The sequence below is a fragment of the Crocuta crocuta genome, unplaced genomic scaffold (genome assembly GCF_008692635.1).
Source record: "Crocuta crocuta isolate KB4526 unplaced genomic scaffold, BGI_CrCroc_1.0 scaffold87, whole genome shotgun sequence".
Classification (NCBI taxonomy): domain Eukaryota; kingdom Metazoa; phylum Chordata; class Mammalia; order Carnivora; family Hyaenidae; genus Crocuta; species Crocuta crocuta.
In genome coordinates, this window is record NW_027532166.1 from 5,109,532 (window position 1) to 5,133,033 (window position 23,502).

At 42.3% G+C, this 23,502-nt stretch overlaps 1 protein-coding gene across 1 annotated transcript in view; it reads left to right on the forward strand.

Moving 5' to 3' along the window:
• Positions 1-23,502, forward strand: part of FSTL1 (follistatin like 1) — a 56,770-nt gene that overhangs the window by 1,588 nt on the left and 31,680 nt on the right. The gene's annotated exons all lie outside the window — the stretch shown is intronic.

Below are 23,502 nucleotides of genomic sequence, written 5' to 3' on the forward strand. Positions count from 1 at the left end.
GGAAGGCTCTTTTTTTTTTTTCTTTTTTATAAAGCTTATGATTCCCAGCATTTTTTTCTTTCTTTGTAAAGTTCTCTCCGATTTTGTGTTCATATCAGGGCTATATAACAGCCTTTAAAAATCTCAATTTTCCCTTAATCCAGCGTTGCGCAAGTGTAAGAGATCCATTGCTCTGCTCTTTGGGGGCTCTGCGTTTCCAGTCAAAGTATTTCAGCACTTTTTTGGTAATGTTTTCCTTTCAACTCCAGTGACCTTCCTGAGACACTACAAACAAACCAACAAACCCTTCACTCAAAGCCCCTCCATTAACTCAAAGGTTTATGGACAGAAAATAAACAATTCCAAATTCCCTGGGCTCTAGTCTCTAGAACAGTGAGGTCAGAAACCAAACATTTGATAATTATGGCAGGAAATGTGGAAGGAATTAAAAAGCATGAGGGAGAAGAAATGGAATGTACATTACAAAAGAAATAGCTCCCTGGTGGGTGGTTATTCTCCCTCTTTGAATTTTTTTCTTCATATTACAGTTTAGCCCCACCCTTAGCATCATAGCTTGACTCTGCCCAGAAAAAAATCATAAAAGCATGCAAGGTCTTCATAATTAAAAAAAAAATACACATACATTAAACTCTCACTTTATTCACTATAGGTTGCACTGGAAACACAAGCTGTTTTTACTCAATGAAATAAAAAAAATAGCTCATATTTGCTGGATATCTACTTTGTGTTGTAATAAAACCCCATTTCAATGATGGGAAGACTGAGTCAGAGGTTACATAATTTATCCAGTGCCCTAAACTGCTAAATGGTAGGGATAGGGATTTGAACCCAGATAGTCTGGCATCATACCCCAGGTTCTTAACCTCTGTCCCACAGAAGGAATTCCCATTTGGTGCACCTCTTACACAGCAGACATTGGGCTACATGCATCATTTCTTTTAAATCTTTCCCAACCTTATAAGGTCAGTTTTGTTAAACCCAGAGGAAGCAGGTTTAGGAGATTCGGTAACCTACTCAAGGTCGCATGACTAGTTAGTTCTGAAGAAGGATCTAAATCCAGTTCCCTCAATGTTTGGGGGCCCATCTTGAATGCCAGATCTGCTTCTCATACATTTTGTCTTCCAGGATTTGAATTTGAGGGAGGTTCTGTCTTCACCGGCTGATTCAGCCCTAGCTAAGGAACACCCATCCCTGCTGTGGCCCTCAAAAGGCAGCTGCAGCCCAATGATGGATGAGGTGAATCCCTGGTTGGTTTTATGGCCAGGCTTAGAATTGCTGGCTAATGTGTGAAATCATTCAGTGAACTGGAATGCAGATGTGAGGTATGATGAGGCTGTTGGTTCCTGAACCACAAGGCTGAAGGCTGCATGGCCCAAGGTCCAGGATCTATTCTAGGCAGCCTGTGCTACACCCCTCCCCCTCACCAGCATTGTAAGGCAAAGCTTTACTCTCATAGGAAGCTCCTCCAGTAGCAATTTCCTGCTTGAGGTGGAAGAGCAGAGAGTACTCCCCCCAAATTCCCAGCCAAAATCAAGAAGTGCTGAGGCATGAAAACCGAGAGAGTTGGTGCAGAAAGTAGGCTGTGAACTCAACATACCTGAGCAATGAGGAATAGGTATGATCCAGGTCGCATTTCATGGCTCCAGACTATTAAGGATTATCTTTTAATCAATCCAGTCTCTTGATGTATGGCCTGAGTAACACATGGCAAGTTTTTAATCCGTGTTTAATAATGATATACCTTTAATTATTAATGAAAAAGTAAATTAACCCTAGCAATTTATATATTATTTTAAGCATTTTACTGTGTGATTCTGCTTGCAATTGATTTTTTTTCCTTGTTAGCTATAACAATATGTAGCAAACAGAGCCAAATTAATGATATTTACAGCCTTTGTTGACATGAATCCACTTTAGTAGACTTTAGGGCTAACATTGTACAAATATTGTTGAATTTTTTTTAAGTGACATTTAGAAAATAAACTTAGTTTTCTTGGTATTTTTTGCTTTAATAAAAGCACAACTATTCAACTCAACATATTTTGTAAAAATGTGATTGTCTGACAAATCACGTTGCTATTAGAAGAAGCCAAGCCTTTGCAGTAGTAGACCTTCAGAACTAGATGTGTCCCAAACTTGGGAAAAGGTGGTTGTCATCATTATCAATGCCAGTCTGTAAATCCTGTTTGGCTAGCTTCAAGAAACTATTAACAAATCTCATTAAGGAAAGTGTTATATTTTGAATGTCTTCCATGGTCTCTTCCTTGGCACTTTTTTTTTTGATTGCTTCCTCTCATTCTGACTTTCTCTGTGTCTTAATATTCTTATTCCTTTTAGTAGCCTCCCACAATATTCTGCCCCATCCACATAAGCTCACTTCTATGCCCCTTTATATTCTATGCTTGAGGGGATGGTTCAACTTCCTCTATGCTTGAGGAAGTGCTTCAACTGACAATTACATAGCTACCCCTTTTTTAGATTCTGTTGAAAGGGGGCTGTGTGGGCTCATTCATTCTCCCTCACCCATCCCCCTCTCACTGAGAATTATAGCAGCTCAGAAAGGTGTTGATGGAGACTAGGAAAGTTTGACAATCCAGACATTAGAGCATGTGCCCTTGACTCTGAGTAGGTGGATCTGAGTCTACTCTAACAGGCAGGCTGGAGGGGGCCCTGTGGCCCAACTGCCAGCTTCTGAAAGACGGCCTTGGTGAGCACCTATGCATACCTCCACTTTCCCTTGGTGGTTTCTCTGCCTGCGCTCTGATTGCCAGCGTTCTGGTCTATAAATTGATCATGATAAGTCACATGTACAGAGGACTGATTCACAAATCAGAATGCTCATTTCAGTTAGGAAAAACTTGACTCATGAATTGTGAGTACATCACTTAAGATAATAGTAAGAAGAATAATAACAATTACACAGATAGATGAAAAGCCTATTAAGTTATTGACCCTCTGATTACAGATTTCTCATTTATACCCTATTATCAAAATGTAAGTGAATCAACCCACTAGGGGTTTTATTGGCTGATTGGGATCTCCTCTGAAATCCTTCAGAATTATCCTAATAGTGGATTTAGGGAGGCCTACAGTCTGGCCTATGTCATCTCTGACTGCTTCTTGGAGCTGCAGCAGAACTACGATTTTAATATCCATCTTGCACATGAAGCACTAAAATAGTACCTTGTTTGTTTATCCATTGGCAAATAAACTATTTACTGTGATTCTAAAGACCTCTGTTAGAAATTAGAATGTTAAAACCTAGCAGGGACTCTGCTTAGCCAAAACAGATGGGCAAGCACCCTGCAAACTGAGGCCCTGGCCACTGAAAATGTCTTTAGAAGGGGGACATATTCAGTTCCCATAGAAGTCTCTGGACTGGGTGATGAAAAGCAGGCATCCATTCCCAGGCTCAGAGGAGCTCATTGAGGAGGAGCTGTGAGGTGGAGATCAGGGGGCATGGGCTGTAGTGGATGTAATGTCCCAGAGAAGAAAATGAAGTCTTCAAAGTCAGCGAGTCAGAAAGATGTGTTTCTAGGAGAACACAGAGAGTAAAGGATGAATTGTAAATACCAACAGTCACACATCATGAATTGAAAACGTCAGTATCGTTTTCCTACTCCTCTTCAAATAATTGAACATCGAGACAAAATTTCTAGCAGCCACAAATAGAGTTAACACAATGACACCAGATATTGTAGGGTTGAAGAAAACCTTACACTTAGATGGATTCATTTTGTAAAGCTAGGTGATTAATGTCATGTAGGTCAAATGCATAATTTTCTCTAAGGTGCCATCTTCTGGTTCCTGTAACTTTGGCATAGGGGGTCTTCTCATAGGGGGGTTGAGTCATTGACAGCACGGGCCTTCTCTTCACAGGGCCCATCAGGTAGTATCCCCACAGGCTGAGCATGCCTACACACAGGGCAGAGTCATGCATGAAGTGCAAGACATGATCTCTGCCCTCATTACAATCTAATGATGGGCCAAAGCCTTAAACTGTGGCAGTTGTAATATTATTATAACTATATGATATAAACAAGTATCTGTACAATTATAATGATTGCTATTTTTATATTAACATAGGCTTCCCTTAATTTGAAGAATTTTTTTTTTACATTAGTACAATGCACAAATCTTTAACGTAGAGCTTGATGAACTCTTACATATGGATATAACCATATAGCCAGCACCCAATTCAGGCTTATCGGGAGTTGGTGCAGAAAGGAGGCTATGAACTCCTGGTGTGTGGAAGTAGTTACAATGAAAAAAGTGAGGAGTAGATATGATCAGAGTTACATTTTATCACTCAAGGATCATCATCTAATTAGTGCATTCTCTTCATGTTTGGCCCTAGTAACATTTGGCAAGCTTTTAATTTATATTGTAACGATAACCCTTTAATAAGTAATGAAAAGGTAAATTAACCCTCTCCATATGATGGTTGCAATTTGGATCTTATTTTAAGTGTTTTAGCTTGTAGTTAACAGTGTTTATAGTAAAAAAAATTGTTTTTCTTGTTAACCACAAGGACATATAGCAAACACAGTTAAGTACAGTCTTTTTTGACATGAATCCATTTTAGCAGACTTTGGATCAGTTTGGGGGGAGCTGACTTGACTGTTTTGCAGATGGATATTCCAGGACTCGACAGTGTCTACATTGAGAAACTAAATCAAGGGAAGAAACTCAAATAGTTCTTTTTGATCACTTTGCCCTGGTCGTTATTACTTTCAAAGGGACTACATAAGATGTCTGTTACATTATTTGTGATGGGTAAAACTTAAAATTTACTACATATGCAGCAATAGGGGAAGAGTTAAGAGTTAACAACAATATGTGCCACTAAAAGTTCTGTTTACAAAAATGTTTAAAGCTCTGGCAAATGATTATGATTCAATTTATAAAGCAGAACACCCTCCACTCTGTGTCTTATTCTCACAACTGTGTACAGGTTTGTAGAGAAGTATAACAAAATCCTTTTTAAAAACTTTTTTTCAATGTTTTTATTTTATTTTTGAGAGGGAGAGGGGGAGAGAGAGAGAGAGAGAGAGAGAGAGAGAAAGCATGCGCGGGGGAGAGGCAGAGAGAGAGAGGGAAACAGAATACAAAGCAGGATCCAGGCTCTGGGCTGTCAACACAGAGCCCAATGGGCCTCAAACTCATGAACCATGAGATCATGACCTGAGCTGAAGTCAGATGCTCAACTGACTGAGCCACCCAGACACCCCAGGGAAGTGTAATGAAATCTTAAATTCCATCTTGAGGATTCTTGTGATCCCTTTACTTTTTTCAGGAGGAATTTACCATCCTAATATATGCTCTTTTATTTAAATAAAAAGTTGAGCTATTTTCTGATAAAATATGAAAATATAATATGCTCATAAAAGCTAAGTGAGTATAGTAGAAGAGACAAGAGCAAAGAATAAAATTAACCATAATTCCACCACCTAAAGATAAATCAGCCCTTCATCCCTCCTTTCAGAGAAACTATCAAATTTAATCAACAGATGTATGTGGTGAGCCTACTAAACACTGTAGGCAATAAAAATAAGTATGAGATAACACTATGAGATAAACGGCATGCAGTGATGGCACAAGCATGGCATCCACACCACCACCACCACCCCCTCTTTTCCCCATGAGAGACATTGCCAATCAATCATAGAATTCAGTCCTTGAGTCTGGAGGGGGTTTGAAAATCCTCAGCAATGTTCTAGGTAGCCACTAGCAATTAGTTAGTCTGCATGTGAGATAAAAGATATTTGCCACTACTGAAAAAGTCTATCCCATCTGACAAACACTGGTATATCTTTAAACAAAATTAAGGTGATTAAAAGACAGAGGTCGGGACTATGTGAAACAAAGACAACATGGGGTAATAGGTGGTATGACTAGGGTAGGGAATAGATGAAAATTTCATGTCAACACACACACACACACACACACACACACACACACACAGCCAGCGTTTTATTCCGGGCCCACGCTTTTAACTTCTTTAGACAAATTTGAACACCTTAAAGTGAGCCAAACCCTCTAATGTTGGCCATCAACAAGAATATGATAATGAGAATTTTCTTGGCTGTTCTGATGGAATAAACAGTTGTTCTTGCTGAGGCTCTCTAAGAGCTGCTGCTGTCATAGATAACAGCTCTGCATTAGCAGCCATCTGGCAGTAACTTGCTAATAGAAAGCTCTTTGGGTAGTTGGAGTACAAAATATATCCTATAAATCTGCATTTTCTGCTGTGGTTGGAGGATTTCAATGAAATCTCTTCACAGACTTTTTATGTGCTCATTTGGAAGCCATTACCAATAAGCCATTCCCAGGATTAAGTCTGAATTTATGACCCTTCAAATGTTCCCTGAATAATTGTGGACACTATTTTTGACCTGCTAAACTGTTAACAAAACAAGTTATGTGACATATGGCAAAAACCATGACATGTTGCAGGCCCAGATTTATACATATGTGTGTCATGGGATATTGGCTTAAATTGATAGAAGGAAGCTGCCTCTTTGTCTTTACTTTTTATCTTGTTCAAGACTTGAAATTTTTGTGTCTGAGGCAAAATTTGTCTTTTCCTCACAGTCTTTTATTCTGCCCCTGAGTGATAGTAAATGAGTATAATTTATTGATCTACAGACATTAGGCCAATCCCTTTGCACATATGCTGCTATTCAGAATAGTGTGGAACTAAAAGGCAATACCATGGAGGTCCCTCTTTTGAAGGAGTCATTGCCACCATATCTCCTGTGCAGTTCAAATGGACCTGGACAAATTTGGGGGGCCAGAGATTTCACAGAAGTTACCACTCCCTTCCTCACCTCTTGCCGCTGGTCCAGAAAACCCCAAAATGCATCATAGGGATGGATGCCTTCTCAGAACTTGAGAGGCTTCATTTGGGTTGCTGGGGCCATTTTGAGCCTGTCTGCCCTGACCACTCGACCAGCCTGTCCAGTAGGTGGCAGCTTTTTTGTGGAAATTGTGTCTTTTTTTTTGGAGTGCTGATGCTTTTCCTTATTTCCCATATTCATGTCACTCAACCTTCCACTGAGTTCCTTCATTTTCTTCTCTTGTTCATCATATCTGGGTGTTTCCAAGTCTTATCTTTTACACGGACGCTGTTACAGCACCTTCTCATTATTAAGAAAGACATTATAAAATAATGAGAGTCCTTGACTTCAAATTCCTGCTCTGTCCCTTTCTTGATGATGTTACCTTTTTTAAACCACCTACTATTTCTGATTTGCAGCTTCAGTTAAGAGCAAGGGCTTTGGGTAACGAGCTGGGTTTGAATTCTGCCCTTGTCTAGTTTTGAGGCCTTATGCAAGTAACTTAACCTCCCTGAGCTCATTTTCCTCACCTGTAAAATGGGAATAATGGCCATCTCTCTGTCTGTCTATCCAGTGGAAAAATGGAAAAGGTTTCCTCTACTCATGGAATGTAGTCAACACGAAACACAATAACATGCCCTTTAGCAGCCCCAGTAGGCACTGAGAAAGAATGTTTTTGACTCTGTAATGATTTCAATAAGAGAATTCTCAACTTACATACTAACGTCTACTAGACGTTGTGTATATTTGTACAACCTGTGTGCTGGCTCAGGCTGTTAGTGTATTTATCCTTGAGAGGAGGTATAGCATAATGGTTAAGTGCTAAGACCTTGAAGCTAGATTATCCAAATTTAAATCCTAGTACTACCCTTACTAGCGGTTTGATCTTGGGAAACTTACCTAACCTCTCTGGGCCTGTATCTTCGTCTATAAAATGGGCTTACTACAGACTACCCCATAGGTTAGTTATGAGAATCGAATAAGCTATTACATATAAAGCAGTTAGCAGAGTGGCTCAGCACAGAGAGTACAGTGTTAGCTATTATTATCATTCTAGTGACATCTATTTATTGGAAGAACTCCAAAACCCATGGGGTGTGGGTGTGGGTATGTGCATGCATGCCCATGGCTTACAGAACTCACCTAGCCTCTTTTACTCTACAGAGATTAAAGATCACCTTTTTTTTTTTTTTTTTTCTTAAAGACAGCTAGTGGGGGCACCTGGATGGCTTGAGTGTCCAACTCTTGATTTTAGTTCAGGTCATGATCTCATAGTCTTGAGATCACACCTCACTTAGGAGTCCACGCTGAATGTGGAGACTGCTTGGGATTCTTTTTCCATCTCCCTCTCTGTTTTTCTGCGTGCGCTCTCTCTCTCTCTCTCTCTCTCTCTCTCTCTGTGTGTGTGTGTGTGTGTGTGTGTGTGTTTGTGTGAGTGTCAAAGAAAAAAAAAGACAACTAGGCTATGGGTATTTATTTCAGTGGATGCTTTAACACTTGGAATTCATATCAGAACTCTTGCTTCTACTGAGCCAATCTTGCTTTCATACTTGTAGATATGTTTGTTTTGTGAAGTCACAACCCTATCATTCCTGCAGGAAGAGAATTAGGTATTTGTTGAGCCCCTCCTGTGCACAGGCAGTGGGCTTTGCAAACCAGCATAAGTTCTCCCTAAAGATAGTGAATGAGGGAGAAAACCGGAAAGGAAAAAGAGGAAGAAGAACAAAGAAAAGAGGGTATAAAGCTCTTGAAGGGGCACCTGGGTGGCTCAGTAGGTTAAGCCTCTGACCAGCTCAGGTCATGAACTCATGGTTTGTGGGTTCAAGCCTTGCATCCGGCTCTGTGCTGACAGCTTGGAGCCTGGAGGCTGCTTCAGATTCTGTGTCTTCCTCTCTCTCTCTGCTCCTTTCCTGCTCACTCACTCACACTCTCTCTCAAAAATAAATAAACATTAGCAACATGGATGGACCTTGAGGGTATTATGCTGAGTGAAATAAGTCAGGCAGAGAAGGACNTAAAATAAATAAAATAAATAAATAAACATTAAAAATTTTTAATTAAAATCTCTTGGAATTATTCCACATTCCGTTTTTCTCTCCCCTCTGTTCCTCCTTCTTAGATATGGAGATGGCCACTGGATAGCTTGGGTTTGTTTGTGGGATGGTCATTTTTGTATATTCTTGCTGTCATCTCCATAACATGCCTGTTACCTGGCCATAAATTCTAAATATGGGGTTTGGAACATACGATCACACAAAGGAATAGAACCCTTTGCTTTCACTGTTTGAAAAGTAAAGACCTACTCTCAAGGACTGGGTAAGGAAGTATTCCAGAGCAGGCTGGGATTTGTCCCTCTGGGAACCAAGGCAACGTTCTGGGTGTTTTGCACACAACCCTTGAGTCCTCTGCTGGGCACTGCTGTGTCTGGCAGCCAGCCCTGACTGCAGCCTCCCTGGACCATGATCCCAAGCCCCAGAGCTGGGTCTTTATTGCTCCCTGGGTTGCTCTTTGCTTTCCTCTTCATCGTTCCCTTCTACCTTCTGGTCTCTCTCAGCTTCCTCCTGCACCATTGCAGAGGGGCCATCCTGGAGTGTTTGGGCCGCTTTCCAAGCTGCCAAACTCCCCACAGACCATCAGGTTCACATTTTATGTAGAGAAAAAGCTGCACAAAGTTTTCATGCAGTATTTTGCTTCACCCATGTGGGACCAAGTAAAATTTCACCAAGTTAACTCAAGGAATGAAAGTAAAAAGTATCACAAACTTATTGTCTGTCAGGCACTAAGTTAGTGCTGGTGATGAAGACATAGACCCTGTTCCAAAGGGGCCTGCCGTGCAGTGGGGGAGGCAGACAGGAGCAGAGGCTCAGAGTGAGCCAGTGTGTAAGTACCAGAACGGACCTGAAAACCTACCCAGGCACTGGGGGGTCTGGGAAGGCCTCCAAGAGGCCTCCACAGTCTGCGCCCTGAAAAGTGAGTAATAGCCAGACAACAGCAGGAGGAGAAGACAAGAACCTTATCTTCTTTAATTCTCACAACCTGATAAGAAGTTTTTACAATCTTCATTTTAGCAGCAAAGAACCGTAGCTGAGAGAATTCAGTTACTCAAAATCAGCTACCTAGTGAATAGTAAAGCCTGGATACAACCAGGATCTCAGCTCTCAAGCAAATGCTGTGTGTTTGAGGCCCATTATGTGTTTTATTTCTGAAAGTGAATTTGAAAACAACCCCCCCCCAAAAAAAAAAAAAGGACCAGGCCTAGTCATTTTGGCCACATAGCTAGGCGTCTGATCTCAACTTGGTTTGGGTTCAGCTGTTTCTCTGACATTACAGTACTTGCAGCTTTGTGTACAGTGACTCAGGAGATGCTTTAAGGCAGTTTTTGTTTGTCCTTCAGATGATGCATTCAGATGTTCCACACTGAGTAAAACCAGATTGGAAGACAGCTCTAAAACTCCAGCTGAGTTGCTGTGTATGGTTGTTCAGCCTGTCTACTGTACCAGTGTAGCTGGCCCGGGGGACAAGTGGGGCTGACCGTCCTGCACTCAGTGAGCCCTGGCATGGAGCTTGTCTGTCCACCCAGAAGAAGGGCACCTTCTTTCTAACTGAGACTCAGAGTTCCCCAAACCCAAAATTTTCTCTCAGATATGTGATGCTTATTGGACCATGGTGGCCATTTCTCCGTCTGTACTTTTGTACATTGATATCATTCAGAGTCTTCTAAAATTTTCATAACAGGCCTCCATCAAAAGCCAGTTCTGTGTTTTTGTGGGCTTTCCTCATGGACTTGGCTAATACAAATGGAAATTTTAAAAATCTGTTCTTTTGCACCCACAAATGTGCTACGTTGGGCTATTGCCCAACTCCAGCTAGTTTGGGAACTATGATTCCCCGGGAATTAGAAAAAGCATTCCTAGCTTCTCCATGATTGCTGGATTAGCACAACTTTCCTCAGCCCACAGCTGAATTCCAGCCCCGAGGAAGAAATGTCTTAGACTGAGTGAACTCCCAGCCTGGAGCCTGTCAGAGGCGGCGTCATGTGTTTGCATTAGCTGAACAAAAAGCAAGCAGGCTTTCCGGCCTCGCTCCCCCTCCTCCCGCACCCCCCTCTGGAGGGGCCAGTTAAAGTCTAGACAGTGTCTGCTTGGCACTATGCCTTTTTAGTACAATCTGCACGGTTCTGCAGCTCTCACTCGGGTTGCCTCTCCTCACTCACTTCCCCAGTTTTCTTAGTTGGCCTCAAACTGTCTCGGGCAGACTGGCGTGAGCCGCACACATAAGAAGCAGGTGAGTGAATTTATGAGACTGTCAGGTTTCAGCTGTCTCGAGAGGTTCGCAGTTGAGGAAATACCAGCAGTGCTGGCTGAAGCTGTGACTGAGCTTCCAGAGATCCCTGATGTGAGCTGGCTTCAAACAAGCCTCCACTTCTTGAAGGCCGGAGATGGGCTGGAGTGAACAACCCACGACAGACAGTGCCACCCAGGTTGTGAGCCTCTTGCCTTCCACTGGTAGCATGAACTTGGGCAAGTCACCAGACCTCCTCATCTTGAAAATATGGGGGTTAGAGCAGATGAGCTCTGGAACCCAGCCCAGAAATCCTATCCAGAGGAAAGGAGGCAGCCATGTTAGGTTGGATTGTCAAAATATTCTTAATGGAGTTAGGGTATTTGGTTAGCTCTTGTCTTAATTGATGACCCCGAGGAGGAGCAGTCTGAAAAGAGAAGCTGGCTCAGGAATGGGAAGAGAATGACTGAAAGCAGTCAGCATTTTGCGTGTCTCACTGCCTCTGCGTACACTGAGTGCAGTATAAATAGTTCAGCATGTGGCACCCAAACCGTCTGCATGCCCAGGAATCCTGAATGCTCTTTACTCTATAGAAAGGAGCCACTTGATTTTCCACTTCAGAAACCAGCTGCTCAGCAACACTGGGCAAGAAATGAAGGATGCTGGGTCTCTTTGGGGTTGAGAGAATTGTTTAAAGGAAGACAACCCAGATTTCTAAAGTATGCAACTTGAGCTTTTATTGTACTGATTAAAAAAAAAGACAGACAAAACTTTCTTCTGACCTTTGTAAATATAAATTAAAATATAAATTAAACATAATGATGCAGGGGCACCTGGGTGGTTCAGTTTGGTTTAAGTGTCTGACTCTTGATTTCTGCTCAGGTCATGATCTCATGGTTGTGAGATTGAGCCCCATGTCAGTCTCTGCCGCAGTGAATATGGAGCCTACTTAAGACTCTCTCTCTCTCTCTCTCTCTCTCTTTTTCTCTCTTTCTCTGTCTCTCTCCCTCCCCCTCTCTCCCCCCCGCCCCTTCCCTACTCGTGTGCATTCTCTCTCTCTCTAAAATTAAAATAATAATGATGATGATGATGCAGTATTTTAATGGCTTATAAAAACAATTGTCTGAAAATGCTGTGTGGACCCTCATTTTGTTTTCTGGGTCACGATGCTACCCGGTCCATGACCAGGATCCTGGGTTTCCTGAAAAGGTATTGATGAAATTGCTGCCCTGGCCCCCATGCCTTTCTCCACATCAGTTCAGGGCTGTTATAGCTGAGGCCACTGCTCTTTGGCCTTGACTTCAGCAGTTAAATCAAGTGACTTGCAAGGATGAACTCAGTAAGGAAACAGAGGCCAACACAGATGTTTTAGTTCTACTTCTTGGTACCTAAATTGCACTCCATTTCCTAAATCCCACTAGCTAAACCCAGTATGCTACATTGTACCCACTGTTAGTCCTGCATGGGGGGTGGGGGAGGGTGCCCAATGTTGCCTGTGGTTTTCCTAATAAGTCTACTTGTACACAAGTGTCAGAATTGAATTAAAATTGTCTGTGCCCCAGAATAGACTGTATACACAGACACACACATAAATTTTGCTACTTAATTGACATTACTTGAGTTAGATTTCAGTACTTGGAGAGTATGACTGTCTACCTATAGCTCAAATACACTTCCCTCACAAAAAACTCCAAATTTCTATTGGAACTAATGAAGAGAAGCATATATGTTATTAAATTTCCCTTAATGTGACTGTTTTGTTTAATTTAGTTTAGTTTTTGACCACTGTTATACTGTCTGGATTCCTTTCTGAGCCAGGGCAAATAGGAAATAGTGATGAGGAGGCTTATTTTTGTGGCTGTAAAGCTTGCTTGTTAATGAGCATTAACTTAATCAATGCATATAATTCATTTGTTCCTTCATTCATTTCCTACCTCATTCAAAACCTAAGAGGTATGTTTTTCCTTTCAAATCCCATAGCTAACATGTTCTGCTATTTTCTGTCAGCATTAGGCCATCTGTTTTCAGTTCTGGAGAAGGACCCAAGTTTGTGGCATATTTGCAACAGAGAAAAACAAAATGGATAACTCAAAGAGAAAAATTTCTGGTGATTCTCACTAGGATACTTGTCTCATCTAAACTTTAGTAAGAAATTGATGTGTAGAGTTTCTGTTAGAGCAGCTAAAAGCTATTAAACTGAGCACAGACTCAGACATACCTGAGTTTCCTTCATGGCCAAGGTCCCTATCAGCAAGACCCAGATAGGGTTTCTGGGATGGCCTGCCTCAGCTCACAAAAGCCTGCTTTGGGGTGCAGACAAGTGTCACAAATGCTCAGTATTCTTATTTGACTCCTCCAAGGGCGTTCTTATCCTCGGGTCTTCACTATATGCCAAAATTACGATACTAAAATTAGTTGGGGACAGACTGAGGTCTGTGTCAGAAGCAGGAAAATTCAACTGACTTCTTTTCCCTTAGACTCTTAAGAATCTTTTAGGAGTGTGCCCATTTGTGCTTTGTTCCCCCACCCCTCCTCTAGTCTTCTATCCTTGGCATTTTCTATTTCTTTTCTTATCCTGTGTGGCCTTGGCCTAGCCAACAACCACATGCAGAGAAGCAGACTTCCTGGTTTAGCTATTTATTTTTAGGGTAAAGCTTTCTACTTTATGCATTAATTGGTGTGTGTATCGTGTTCAACAGAAGAGTAATTTTCTGCATGGCACTAAGGGCTGGCTAATGATCAAAGAAAACCCCAGAACAAAAATACCTACTTCAGGCGTGAGTTCACTAGAGGTTTCTCAATTTCCTTTCTTGGGATGGGACTAGAAGGGAGAATGGGGTTAGGAAGTATTTTGAGTAAAGAGGCCAGACATTGAAGTCTTTGCTGAATGTTCAGTATATTCAGTATTCATTGCAGACTTTCTTTCTTTCTTCCTTTCTTACTTCTTTTCTTTCTTTCTTTCTTTCATAATGAACACCAATCCTTCTTTTTTTTTTAAATGTTTATTTATTTCTCTTGAGAGAGAGAGAGAGAGAGCATGAGAGAGCATGAGCAAGGGGAGGGGCAGAGAGAAGGAGAGAGAATCCCAAGCAGGCTCCATGTTGTCAGCACAGAGCCTAATGTGCGGGGCTCCATTTCACAAATCATGAGATCATGACCTGAACCAAAATCAAGAGTCCGATGCTTAACTGAGCCACCCAGGTACCCCTAGACTTATTTCTTAATAAATTGCCTAAACTACTTGGGGGCCATATTGTTTAAAGGACACTTACCAAGTTAATAGCTTTATCGTATTGCTGCATGAGGAAATACAATGAATGATCACTGATGATCTATGCAATCAGAGAAGATATGTCTGCTCTTGCTAAGTGAACATATGGTCTATAAGCAAAACTCACAAGAACGAGTGATAATGTAAAAGCTATAAATTAAAATGGCACCTGTATATAGTGTGTATAATAAGAGTGATAATGATATAAAGTACCTTACACAAGGTAAAGTGCTCAGTAAATAGTAGCTGTTATTCTTGATGTTTTTGCTTGAATTCAGAGGCAAGTAAAACTGCAGGGAGGGACATATAGATTCTAGACCCATGTTTCTCAAACTGTATTGAGTGATGTTAAATTTTGTGCTAGGTTAAGTGGTTCTTTAGTTGAAGAATGTTTTAGAACCTTACGATGTTCATGTGCTTTATTTATTTTCTTTTCTAGTAGGAAGGTATTATAAGCAGTGTTTCCCAGATATTTTCACCATTAAACACCATTTCCAGTATTCCATAAACATTTCAATGCCGCGTTCCATGGAACAGTTTGGAAACATGGGTCAGTTCTGAACAGATTTTCCTAAGCAGAGTCCTTTTAAACCTGACCCCAGGTCTTAATGGGTCCTAAGGAACTACTTCCGTAACCAATGCAGTTTCACTGAGAAGGCATGGGACCTATCTGGAGCCCAGGGCCAGTCCGAGGGAAGATCCTTCTGGGAGTGACTCCATACTGGACTACTGGTATGGCCATGTCCATATCCATCTAGAACTGGCTGGGGTATTTTTTGGTTATCAACTCAAAGTACCCAGGAGTCTTCTTCTGGAGTTTTCACTTTTCCTATCCATTCCCAGTCCATCAGCAAGTCCTGCTGGCTCTACTGTCAGAATATATTACCTCTCCTTTGACTGTTCTCAGTCTCCATTGCCACCATCCTAGTCCAAGCCACCATCATTTTGCACCTGGACTATTGCAGTAGCCTCTTAGCTGCTCGCCCGTTTTTCCTTCTTGCCTCTCTCCATCTGATCTACTTCTCTACATAGCAACCTGGGTATCTTTGTAAAACACATATCTTTTTTTTTAATTTTTAACGTTTTTATTTATTTGTTGAGAGAGAGAGACAGCGTGAGCAGGGGAGGGTCAGAGAGAGAGGGAGATACAGAATCTGAAGCAGGCTCCAGGCTCTGAGGTATCCATCAGGTCAGAGCCTGACGCAGGGCTCGAACCCTCTAACTGTGAAATCATGACCTGAGCTGAAGTCGGCACTTAACCGACTGAGCCACCCATGTGCCCCCTGTAAAACACATATCTGATCACATCACTCTCCTATGTAAAACCCTCTAGTGTTCCCCATTTCATTAAGAATAAAATACCAAGTTCTTATTAGTGTGTACAAGGTTGTACATGCTCCATGTCGTGCCTGCTTTTCCCAGCTAACCTCTTACCGCTTTCCCTGCTAGACCCTAGGTTTCAGCCACACTGGGCTTTTACTGTTCCAGGAATATAACAACCTTTGTACTTTTTCTTCCTACTGTCTGAACAGCTCCTTTCATTCTTAGGTTTCAGCTCAAGAGAGCATTCCCTCAGTCTAAGTGGTGTCCCCTCTCCTAGCTGTCTCTGTCAAACATATTCTATGTTCTAAACATTCATCACAATCTGAAATGATTGTTCATTGTGTTTATTTTCACTCTCCTCTCTCTAGAATATGTACTTCAAGATGTAGTCCTTTTCTGTCTTATTCACCAATGAATCCCAGGCATCTAGAACTGAACTTAGCATATACTAGGTGCTCAGTAAATATTTGTTGAATTGATCCACTGGTCAAATGCATTAATTAATGAATCCAAATGCTTCCTATGTAATATGAGGAGATGCATAGTATCCTGCCTGTAATTTTTGATCTGTGTGTCAGATTCTGTAAGTATTTGTGCACCTGGGAAGATGATTGATAGCATTTGCCCATCAACACTTTGCTTAACCTTGGACATGGTAGTAATGCTGGGCTTGCTTAGTCTGACACTTGGATTCTGATTCTCTCAGCTCCAGGTGAATTTGGAATGTAAGCAGAGGCTTACTGAATAGTAAATATTTTTATTCTTTCCTTCCATGATCAGCAATTCTAATCTAACTGGGCATCGTTCCCAGAATAAACTAATATCCCAAAAAATATAAAATAAAGCATTAAATTAAATTATGTTGTTGGTGGTTCTTTGCCCCAAAGCCTCTGGCCACTTTGCTTTCTGACCTCACCATTTGCTGAGACCTTTATTTTTTGGGATCCTTTCTGCTCTTGCTCTGTCTCCTGTTCATTTGAATGACAACTGTGATGTCCCCAGTACTGGCAAAACAGTATCACTGGCTTTGCACATTAGATCTCAGAGGATCTTTAATCCAGGGGAAGACCTACCAAGGGCAAGTGATCATCAGCAGATTGGGTCTTAGGTAGGGAGCAGACACCCCTACGTACCTACACCTTATTCTCTAATCCCTTGCTCTTGACCCATAGACCAGTTTCTTGACTTCCAGAGTATGTTGCACCACTTTTCAGTGCAGTCAGGGTAACCAAAAGCAGTTAAAAAGTGTGCCATTTCTCTGGTGTATAATCAGTTAAAAATGAAGAACAGAGCTTTGAGAACTAAACTGCTACATAATAGTGTTTTTACTGCAAATGGTAATCCATCTGTAGCAACTAAGCTACTAGGTTTTTGTGTAGAGTTTCTAATATGGCCCTTGGGGGAACACAAATTGAACAGAAAAGGAGGTCTTTGTGCATTGTCGGTACAGTTTGAAGGTCTCACAGGATTTTAATCTTTGCAAAAATAGGGAGCTTTGCTAGTGGAGTCAAATACCTGGCAGTCTCTCATTGGTGGGCCCCCTGATTCAGATAAGGCTTGATTGGCCTGTACAAGTAGATTTTACAACTCCTTCCCCCCAGCTGTGACTTCCCAGCTGCTCCAGGGAAAGAATGCAAGGCAGGAATGTCTCAAGAAGAATAGAATGTGCATATTTTCATTGACTTTAATCTCCAGGCACTAAAATTGTGTGTGTGTGTGTAAGTATAATATTATTGAAAGTTGGCAGCCAGAGAGTGTAGCAGTTGAGCCAAAAAACTAAAAAGAAAAAAAAAAAAAGCTTTGAGAAACATCCACTACATTTCCAAACTTATCCATGAACTTTTATGCAAAAATAAAAGAAAAAGAAAAAAAAGTAAGTATTAAGAGAAGTTTCAAAATACAAAGCCATACAAAGTACTAAAGGAAGTGGCACACACTTTATTTTATAAAGGAGACGGGAAGGGTTGAGTGACTCGTCCATAGGCATTAAAAGCAGAGTCAGTTAAGCTTAAGTGGCCACGACGCCTGCCTGTTTTCAAAGTACTGGCTGTTCACTACCTTAATGTCCTGGTCCCAGATGCAGCCCAGCTTGCTGCCTTACCCAGGTGTGCAAATATCCACTGACTTCAATGATATACACCACTTACAAGACATTCCTACTTAGAGTCTTATTACTCTTTCTACCTAACTCTCCTTCTCAATTCAGCCTTCAGTAATATGTCAGCACTCGAAACTTATTAGAGCCGGGTTGACCAGTAGGAAAAGCCACCAGCCACAAGTAGATGTTGATCTCCTGCAGTGTGGCTAGTCCCATTAAGATGTACTGTAAGTATAAAATGCATGCCAGGCATTGAAGACTTCATATGAAATAAACCACGTAAAACATCTCACTAATTGGGTACATGCTAAAATGGTAATATTTTGCCTAAATTGGCTTTAGTGAAACAAATTATTAAAATATTGTTCCTCTGACTTTCTAAAAGTTTGCTAGGAATTTGTAAATCCTCTTTAAGACTAATATTATAGTTCTTTGGACAGTGCTGCTTTAGACACTTGTCACTTAACCATATGTCACATTTAGCTACACCTTGCCTGGAGTTGTTCCTTATTAGATTGCGTTGTTATTTAAAATTCCATATATTTGCACCCCATCTCCTCATCTGAACTGTCAGCAGCTTAGGAACGTGGGCTGTGCTAACATGTGGCTTTCTCAGGGACATGCGGCTTTCTTCCTTGAGTCCCCAGCATCCAACTTGATGTTTGGTATTTTGTGGCTTGATTACTTGCTTGGTTTTGTCCAATTCCACTTTGGACAATGCTAAGGAAATACACATTAACTTGTGTTTGCAGTGTTGCTTTTTTTCAAAGGGACTGATTTTATGTAGTTCTTAATTTGTTCCAGAAAGGTTAATATTGCTCTAAACTGGACTATTAAAATCCAGGGAACCTGCAGTAGATGCCAGAACTTCCCGGCACACATGCCCAGCAGAGAGCAGTGGTGTTAATTGATGATTACAGGTAGTAAGGAACCCCTATTGCTACCCAAAAATCTTGGGAAGCTCTACAGTAAGCGTAGAGACTTGCACCCTACTATCTAGGACCTGTCTGTATTTAGGTGCAGGCAAATAAGACGAGGTAGCCCCAGTGGCTTCCAGCCTTGAACCACGATTGAGAGAAGAGGACCATTACTAGTCACAGTTGTCATGTGCCAGGAACTTTTATAAAATGGCTGTGATTCCCAAAGTCCCTGAGAAACTACTAGGAGATGCACCCTGGGTGGGCCTTACCCTGTAAACATTCCACAGTTTCGTAACTGAGCTGTCGCTGAACCACAGTCTCATAATTTCTGGGCTGGCTGTATTATGCCTAAAATATAGTCATTTCTGCTCATTCCCTGGGAGAGTCTAAGCTTTTCCTGGGTTTTGTGACCACAGAATCCTGAGCCACTATTTTTGGTTGTTGTTAAAGAATGTGTAAGAATGCACACCTGGAAACCTCCCCTCTTCAGGGGGAGATTTATGAGGTCTCTACTGTGGAATGATCCCACTCTCTTAACCACATTATTGCCATAAATCCATAATCATCTCTCTTCAGCAACACTGTGTGAAATGAATGTTTCTCTCTTAGAGAAGCAGTTGGAAGGATTTGTAATGACCAGGATTTTGAAGGAAAGTGGTCCCATCTGCCCAGGTACCCCAGCTTTGCAGAGCAGAACCCAAGAACATCCCCATATGGCAGTTGAATCAAGGGAGATTAAGGGAGATGGGGCAGCTCATGCCCAGAGTACAACTTTCTTTGAGTTTCTCACCTTTCCTAGGTTATGTCCAAGGAAAATCAAGTCCCCAGATCTTGGCTGGACTTCTGGGGGCTCATAGACACCAGGTTAGAATTTCCACTCCATAAAATAAAACTAGTAATTATTCCCTTAGGTAGCCTGTTTATTAAGATGACCAGATGTCACAGTTTATGCCTATTGTCCAAGTATGTCTATTTTAAAGGTCCCCTTTTGCTTTCAAAAATGTTCCAGTTTGGCTGATAAAATGTATGGTTGCCCTACTAAGAGCAGACATTCCCCCCGCTCAAGTTCACACACCCCTGCTTATCCTGTGGTACCCATCCAGCATCCACCTCATGCAGGGGCTGGGCTCCATAGTGATATGTAAAGTGAGTGTGCAGCTTCCCCTGCTGATCCCCATACTAAGATCTAGAAGGCCCCTGGGGCCGGAGAATGCCCAAAGAACAATGTTACCTGTACACATTGTCCCTAGAATCACCTTCTCCTTAATTCCTTCCTTCTGATGCCATCTGAAGGGAGCACCTCATATGCATTTGGAATGGCTCTAGGTGTATATCTGGGGCGTAGAAAGTGGGGACGAGGACGAATTGGATGGGGAGGGTCCTTGAGGGTAGGATTGGGCAACAGGGAGGAACAAAGTCTGCCTGTAGAGCCTGAGGATGATGAACACCACCTGCCTCCAGCATTTCCTTGGAAGACTGTATTCCTCGGACTCCAGGTTCTCCTGGCCGACAGTTGCCATGGCAACACAGTGTCTTAAGAACTTCTAATTACATCTGTCTGCTTCTCCTTGAGCCATACTGAGCCACACATATGGTGGCTTCATTTAGTGTGGAGTTTCTTGCTGGGTTTTAACCCCTTACGCATTCCACAGGCTGGAGAATAATTGCCGGGATGCTGGAAACATGACAGCTGTTTTGCAGCCACACTGCCCCCAGAGTCCCAGGGCTTTGTCTGTGTTTTTAAAGTAGAAACTCACACTGTTGTGCTCCGCTGGGTCTCTGGGTCTCTCTGCTCCATTCTGTTCCAGTCTACCCTAACTTCCCTGCTATCTTCCCTCTTGCCCCCTCCGTCTGTCAAATGGTCTAAGCTCTTGGTTGGACATCACAGTTTCTTTTAAGATGGCCCGCACCCTGGGAGATAAAACACGGGGGCACAGCAATGGCCTAGCCCTTCCCTGGCAACTCACATTTCAGTGTATTCCAGCCCACTGTAAGGTCAGCCTTGTAGATGAGCCACATGGGAATGGTTGGAGACCCCCAGAACATGCTGGCACATGGGAGAGGGGTAGAATGAGGCAACTTATTCTTTCTCATGTTTAGAGAGGCTGACCATCTACCTTCTACCTCATATGACAATGTAGGAGCAGGGTTCCCGAGAAGAGTGAACATAAAACAGCTGCCTTGCGTCATAGGCCCATTTTCACAATTTCTCTTGGCCTGTCACGTTTATCTTTGTTTCTGCTTCTCCCTTATGTAGGTCATCAAGGTGTGAGGCTGCTCTGTGATGACCCCCACCTTACACTCTGAAGTCCCACACAATTTTGGCTTCCCACGAGGTATACTACATCGCCTCATTGCCTCCTCTTCCACCGTTCTTCCCCAACTACATTGTCATTCCCTCAGCATGTCTGCTGGATTATACATTAATTACGGACAAAGGAAATGACTGAAAGTCGTTTCAGTCCCCCATTGCTCTCCTGTTCACCTCACCAATGCACACACACACACATACAACCCAATGTCTAAGGGGTCTAAGACCATCTCATTAGGAATGCCAGGCTGAATATTTTTGGCCAGGTGCAGAAGGGTGGCGTTTGTAGGCTATTTCCCCAAAAAACCTGATCTTGAAAGCAGGCAGCCCCAAGGAGAGGAATTTGCCCAGGGGCTTTCGGTCCCTGCTCTAGGGCCTTAGGGCTGTGTGGCTCAGTCACCCTTTGATACTTTCAACAAGGTCAGTTGAGTGGCACAGGGCACTATGCCAGGACCTGCGAGAGACTTTAAAACCTAAGCCTTGTCGTCTAGGAACCCCTAGTTCAGCTGGGAAGCCAAACTATGCATAATCAGTTACATTTTCCAAAAAGTGATCAAAATGAGTTCAGAGATGGACAGAGCAATTCATACCAGTCAAAAGGGATAGGTCGCTGAAGATGGAGTTGTGGAACTTGAGCTGATCCTTGAAGGACAGGAAGAATTTGTGTAATTCAGACAATCAATCAGACTTCCCAGATGGTGACATTATTTTTTTAGCTGGTCTTGTGGGACATTCCCTGCCCATTTGAAGGTTAAAGAAGCATCTGATAATACCTCATGGTGCTGACATTTTCAAAGGATAATGAGTTTTCCTTTCAAACTGTAGGACCTCAGGTGCCCTGTACCCTTTAGTTTAGTCTGCTGCTGTTACCTGCTCTACTCACAGATAACCTCCTAAAGCTCCCTGTAGCCAGAGGACTTTAGAAGTGAGGGTTACTGGAGGTGAGGAGGTCAAGGATCTTGAGCCCACGTAAACAATGAAATCACCCAGGAGACAGGAAGAAGACTGAGTCACTGCCAAAGACCTTGTTATATCTGGCCAAGTAGATGTTAGTAGCTGAATCAGTGCCAGCCAGGTCTTGTGAACCACCTTGGGGAGCAGTGAGTTAACTTTAGGGGGAGCCACGTGCCAAGTGGGATAATGGAAAGGAGCTGCAGATGTGGGGACTGTTCACCAGCTTGGGGAAGGAACCACGTTCTCTGCACACTGGATTCCTTCTCTAGTATGTGGTATCAGGAACTACCCAGAGTCTACCTAAATTCAGTAGAGCTCAGGGCAAAAGGGGTGGAGAGGAGAACTTGTAGCTCCTACCCTATATCCATACCTCTTCTCCCTTCTACTAAAGGAGAATAAATCCTACATTCCACTCAGAAGTTCAAAGAATGTGAATCCTGCTTGGTTCAGTGCTTAGGGAACCTTGGGGAGGTGAAGGGTTGGCTTGGGATGGAGTGTCCAGAATGTGTAGGGATAGGCAGGGATGTTGGTCCATATGTGGCTAGCACTGCAGGGGACACTTCGAAAACTGGTTCTCTCGGAGCTCTCCCATAGCTGCCCTGGAGCTGTCTCCCCTCTTTAGTGGAGCGTATTGAGATGTAGGTACGGGGGTGGTTTTTTCTTTAACTTTTAATCACCCATTTGCCTTGAACTACATGTGGAAATAATTAGAGCATGGATGCTGAGTAAATGTGAGCCCTGGCAGTCCCAGACATACTTCAGTGACAAGTTCTTGGCAGGAATGAAGAATTGTGAATCTCATGTGAATTTCCTTTAGCCATTCTCTCCCTTTTCTTCTTACAAGGCAAACACAGATAGAATAAAAATGTCACTTAATGGCATTCAAAGGAAGAAGAGGGTTCAACCAGTTAACCAAGAGTGAAATCAGGCCACTCAATTGGAGTCCCATTACTACTCCTCTGATTTCTTCTGTCATGATCCAGGAGGGAACGAAAAAGCATTGCTTGTGAAAATTCTTTGACTACAAAAACCAACTTTAATTCCTCCACCCAAACTGAACATAAACCCTGAAACACTCTCAAGAGGGTCTATACATCACCAGTCTGTAGTTTGAGTGTCTAGGTTAACTTCCTTGGGAGATTAAAGTTTGATACTCAGGAGCATCTGACATGGCAGATTTCTGTGATTTCTATTTAAGAGAAACTTTTTTTTTTAATGTTTGTTTATTTTTGAGAGAGAAAGATACAGAGTGTGAGCAGGGGAGTGAGCGAGGGAGACACAGAATCTGAAGCAGGCTCCAGGCACTGAGCTGTCTGCACAGAGCCCGATGCAGGGCTTGAACTCACAAACCGTGATATCATGACCTGAGCTAAAGTCGGAGGCTTTAACCAGCTGAGCCACCCAGGTGCCCCTCTAGGTAAGAGAATCTTAACAGTTTAAGGGACATGGGCATCATCTACAATTCTTTCCTTTTATAGATGAAGAAACTGAGGCCCCCAGAAATC